At 37.6% G+C, this 5,800-nt stretch overlaps 1 long non-coding RNA gene across 1 annotated transcript in view; it reads left to right on the top strand.

The window, feature by feature from the left end:
* LOC130362910 (uncharacterized) overlaps positions 1–5,800 on the top strand; it is a 158,783-nt gene that overhangs the window by 108,802 nt on the left and 44,181 nt on the right. The window lies entirely within an intron of this gene.

Below are 5,800 nucleotides of genomic sequence, written 5' to 3'. Positions count from 1 at the left end.
ATGGGAACAAAGAAAACAACATTTATTACAAGCAGCTGTTCAGATGTATCACTTTACATTGACCTGTATAGATTGCTATGATCACTGTAAATATAATCTTCATAATGTTTACTTTTCTTGTCCTATTATTTTCGAAATACATATCATTTAATCAGTTTTAAAATCTAAAATCAAATATAAAAAATGCTAATATCTCTTATAATCTCATTCTTTGTACAGTAGTATACAAATAAAGAATTACTGTAAAAATTCCTGATTCTGGTTTTCCTGTTCCTGGAACAGACAAATGGGCAAATGCACAGGAAAAAAAAAAAAAATAATAACTCCTGATTTTTTTTTAAAGCGATACTGTCATATAAATTATACTAACGTTTTTGAAATGTTGCACAGACATTGCTAAGCCCTACCCCCATTTGTTAGTTATAGCTGGGTGAAGCATGCAGCTCTACACTTCACTTCCCATCTTGGCACACAGAAGATCTGATTACAGAAGAGAGGCTCCAGTATAGTCTATGCTGCCATTCTCCTGCATGACCACTAAGTCAGGAGTGAAGCTCGCTGATGTGCACTTCAACCACCTATAACTGTACAACTCTCAGCACTGAGACCCCCGTGCAACATTTCAAAAGATAATTTAAATAACAGTAACATTTTAATTTTGATAAAAATGCATCACATTAAATCCTGTTCATAAAACAATGTGCACAATTCTACAAGCATGTGCTTCTACAATTGTGCATGTTTTATTTACATGACATTGGAAAATTCTCATAGGTGAGGTGTTTATTTTCTCAAAATTCTCATAGGTGGGGTTAATTTTGCAAATTTAGAGGGTTTCGTTTTTGCGCGGTACACTTTACGGTAAAAATTACATGTTTTCTTTATTCTCTGGGTCAATATTAAAATGATACCCATGGTTACATACATTTCTATTATTGTACTGCTTTTAAAAAATCTCAAACTTTTTTTTACGAAATCATCATGTTTAAAATTGCCCTATTTTGACCACCTCTAACTTTCTCATTTTTCAATATTCAGGGATGTGTGAGGGCTCATTTTTTGCGCCATGATCTGTAGTTTGTTTTTGTACCACATTTGCTCATATGTGACTTTTTGATAACTTTTTTATAAAATTGCTATGCAGTTTGATGTGACAAAAAAGCTGAAATTTTTGACTTTTTTTTACGTTTACGCTGTTTGCCGTGGGGGATCAATAACATTATATTTTTACAGTTTGGACATTTTTGCACACAACAATACCAAATATGTTTATTATTTATCTTTTTTTTGCGCTTTTTTGTATTAATATGGGGAAAAGGGGTGATTTAAAACTTTATTGGGGACGGGCTTTTTCAATTTTTTTTTCACTTTTTTTTAACATTTATGTTACACTTTTTTAGTCCCCATAAGGGACTATTTATAGCAATCATTAGATTGCTAATACCGTTCAGTGCTATGCATAGGGCATAGCACTGATCAGTATTATCATCAATCTTCTGCTCTGGTCTGCTGGAAGGAAGATCAGTGCAGAAAACCCCCGGAGATGGATGGAGGCAGGTGACCTCCGTCTGCCATCTTGGCTGATTTGATCCCCGTGGTAGTGCCGCGGGCGACCAGATCAGCCATTATAAGTGCCGCACTTCTGCAGCTGCCGTGATCTGTATTGATCAAATTTTTCTCAACGGCAACGGCCTCGCATTAGCCATGGGTCCAAGCTGCCCGTAGCATTCGGGACCCATGGTGTTAAACCCATTCTCTGCTCGTGAGAACAGTTTAAACCCCTTTAACAGGACTCAAGACGTACAGGTACGCCGTACCTGTGCGCCCTGGGTCCTTAAGGGGTTAGTCTACCTTTCAAAAAAAAAAAAAAAACTGAAAAGAAGATGATCAAAAAGGGATACATATTCATATGACTGTCACCTTCTATTCGTCTTGACTCGATCCGCCCTCCACTCCACCAACCACCTTTTCTGAAGTGCCTGCTACTGATAGCCCCCTTGGATGCTGAGCTGCTAGATCTACTGCCCAAAATATTATCCCATTACTGTCATACCTACTTATGCTGACTTCCCCCTCTATCTGCTTCCCTTGTCTTGTCCCCCATTCTGTGTTTTGCATAGAGTATCATCATTGTCTTGATTGTTTCATATTGCCCTCACTCCCTGTGAAACTGTGGTCCCAAACCACAACGTTACTGGAACTGAGTCACATGGACATTGCTGACTGCATCAAATTTGTAATGTCATGTTGAGAAACTACTGGTGTTTTTACTCTATATTGTTTCATACTTTTATATTTGTTATAGTTGAAATACTAAAAAATAGAGAATTGGCAAAAAAAAGTAATACATATTCTTAAATTGTACCAATAAAAAACAACAAGTTTTCCTGTAAAAAATGACCTTAAAATGCGTTATGGATCTTGTAATATGGTGACACTAATTGTTTTTTACACTGTTTTCTTTTATTTTTTTATTTAGTAATTCAGTTTATTGTACTGACCCACAGAATAAAGCTATAAAGCTATCATTATTTTTACCATACGTTGAACAGCAGAGATTTAAAAAGCAAAAAATGAAATGGCAAAATCAAATTTTCCTATTTGACAAGCAAAAAAGGGGTAATAAAAATGAAACTTTAAGATATACAAACCTTAAAATGGTGACATCAAAAAGTACAACTTGTTTCCCACAAAAAAAAAAAAAAAAAAAAAAAAAAAAAAACAAGCCCTCCTAAGAAAAATACATTTATGGCACTTGGAAGAAAACAATGAAAATAAAAATGGGCAAAAAGACCTCAAAGGCCTACAAACAAAGGGGTTAATGTTCTCATAGAACACTGTAACATTGGATTCATAAATTAGATTCCTTAAAGGGGTACTACAGTGGAAAACTTTTTTTTTTTTTTTTTAATCAACTGGTGCCAGAAAGTTAAACAGATTTTTAAATTACTTCTATTAAAAAATCCTTATCCTTCCAGTAATTAATAGCTGCTGAATACTACAGAGGACATTCTTTTCTTTTTGGAACACAGAGCTCTCTGCTGACATCATGTGCACAGTGCTCTCTGCTGACACCTCTGTCCATTTTAAGAACTGGCCAGAGTAGGAGAAAATCCCCATAGAAAACATATGCTGTTCTGGACTGTTCCTAAAATGGACAGAGATGTCAGCAGAGAGCACTGTGGTCATGATGTCCGCAAAGAGCACTGTGTTCCAAAAAAGAAAATAATTTCCTCTGTAGTATTCAGCAGCTAATAAGTAATGGAAGGATTAAGATTTTTTAATAGAAGTAATTTACAAAGCTTTTTAACTTTCTGGCACCAGTAGATTAAAAAAAAAAAAGTTTTCCACCGGAGTACCCTTTAAGCAAACCAAAGGAAAGATAAGGGTGGCCTTATCCCCTTTCAGCCAGCTATTGACACCAATGATCATAGCCTCCACCTGAGATAGAAATAATGGATGTTGTGGATCTGTCAGGTAAAAAGGCCATGCATCATTTAGTTTGGTTTAAAGCAAAGTTACATTGAAAACCGAAAATGTCAAAGCATAAGACATAGAGACATGGGTTTAGAAAACAAAGTATTTTTTTACTGATATTTAAATGATATACCATGAAATAAATGGATAAAGACATGAATTGGTCTTTGAATGTGAGTATTGAAGTAATCACAACACGATCCTGAATGTCCTGAATCTCATATAAAAAGAACAGAATGTGAGTGGATTACAAAGTTGTTATTGTGTTGTAAAATTACATATTTTTAAAAAAGAACATAAGAATATAGCCTTAAACATAAAACACGCACACAAGAGATCTATCCACATGATAGCCGATGACCACTCGTCCCCAGCAGCCCTGATGGTTGTAAGCACACTTTTCATCAACTCTCCATGACCTAGCTTACTGCTGAGTGCTCCTATCAAACACTTTCTATAATGGGCCTCATTTTTTAGTTTTGTTTTTCTATTCTCTTTGACGATACGTGTTTTGTTCCAAAAAGATATGTTCTGATGTCTATGATATGTGTTTCATCGAACTATAAGCCTGAGATTCTTAATATCTGAACAATCTCTTATCGTCTGCCAAGCATATTAATAATAACATCCACTATTGCCTACTATGGATTGCGACTTGATTGCAGATTGAACATGATGTCAAGAATGTCAATTTTTCCTTTTCACAGAGATCTTCAATCAAAACATAAAACCCATATGACGCAGGAGCTCAAAGCTTTAGATGGCTGTGTTTAAAGGTACCCCATATCCTTGATAAAAAATGCACTTTACATTCTCCTACAATAGCTAAAAAATGATCAAAACCAGACAGAAATACCCTTTAGATTTGCTTACAACTCAACCTAATTATTCAATAGGAAAAATTATGGCAAATTCAGTCTCCTAGGGACTCAGGAATAATCCTATTGAAGACAGGTTATAGGCATTTTGAACACGATTAAAAGTTTCTTTTATCATTATCATTTGCATCAAGTATAAAAATAAAAAATGCATTGATTGTTTTCTCCTTACCAATGTGTCTTAGGCTGTATCATAAGACATAAAAAGCTTCTATTTACCTCCCTTCGCTGCTGCTTTGTCCAGGAGCGGACAAATTGCCCAGTGTGACTTCACGCTCCGCCCCTTCAATGCAAGCCTATGGGAGGGGGCATGACAGCTGTCATGCCCCCTCCATAGGCTTGCATTGAGGGGGGCGGAGCCGTGACATCACTATGCTCCGTCCCCATGATCGCCAGGAATCAGACCCAGAGCGAGTATACTCCGGGGGCTGATTCTAACGGGGTGCGGCGTGGAAGATCACGGGGGTCCCCAGCGGCGGGACCCCCATGATCAGGCATCTCATCCCCTATCCTATGGATTGCGGATAAGATGTCTTAGCGCCGGAGTACTCCTTTAAATCCCACAAAAGGGGGAAGGTGTCAGTCCTGTTTTGACCTTGTTTGATCCTGAATCTCCTAGCCTTGTGCTATCCGTATCAATATATCTAGGAGTGAGTTAGTCTTGTGTCTGTATTCGTGTTTCTTGTATTTAAGATTTGTTTCTTCCTAGGCTAGTATCCTGTTTATACTGTGGAGTGTAGCCACTAGCTAGGATCCTATTTGGCTTTAGTATTGTTGTCCCTCCATGTTTGGAGTGGGGTGTCCAGTTTGTTTCTTGTTTGGAGTCCAATGTGAACAGTGCTCTTGATTTCCTGACCCATTTCGTGTTCTGACATTCAGTTAACCTGCATTCAGTTAATCCCCTGCATCTCCAGGTTTTGTCTGCTGTATACTTATTCTCATATCTAGTCTTGTTCATATTATCATATCTGCCATTATTCTTGATCCTGGTTTTTGCACTGCTTCTTAGTATGCTATATCCTGCCTGGTATATCTGTTTGTAGCTTTGTAGTATTCCCGTTATGTTCCTGACTCCTTTAGTTTCTCTTGTTTGACTCTTACGCCCATGCACTTTAGCGCAGTATAGGGTCCGTCCTCGTGGTTGTCGATCCATTGTTTAGGGCGGATGGGCAATAGGAAGGGACAGTGGTTGTAAGGAGAGTTAGGGATCACTACTTCCCTGCTCCCCGCCCCATTTTCATGACAGTTACATCACCAAACTGTAACAAGAAGGAGGAAACTTGCAAGGGACATAATTAGATGCTGCCAGCATCTCTCATTAATGGAACTTATAAATAAGGAGGAGGAGCATTTCCAGCCCAGCAAGCATCACTGGATACGAGGCAAGAAGAGGAAAACTGTCAGATGGGGAGGGTACAGCCAACTTCATCCTGCCATTGAGATAG

Source organism: Hyla sarda, chromosome 1 (genome assembly GCF_029499605.1).
Source record: "Hyla sarda isolate aHylSar1 chromosome 1, aHylSar1.hap1, whole genome shotgun sequence".
Taxonomy (NCBI): domain Eukaryota; kingdom Metazoa; phylum Chordata; class Amphibia; order Anura; family Hylidae; genus Hyla; species Hyla sarda.
Note: the sequence above shows the minus strand (reverse complement) of the source record. Positions and strands in the feature narration are given on the sequence as shown.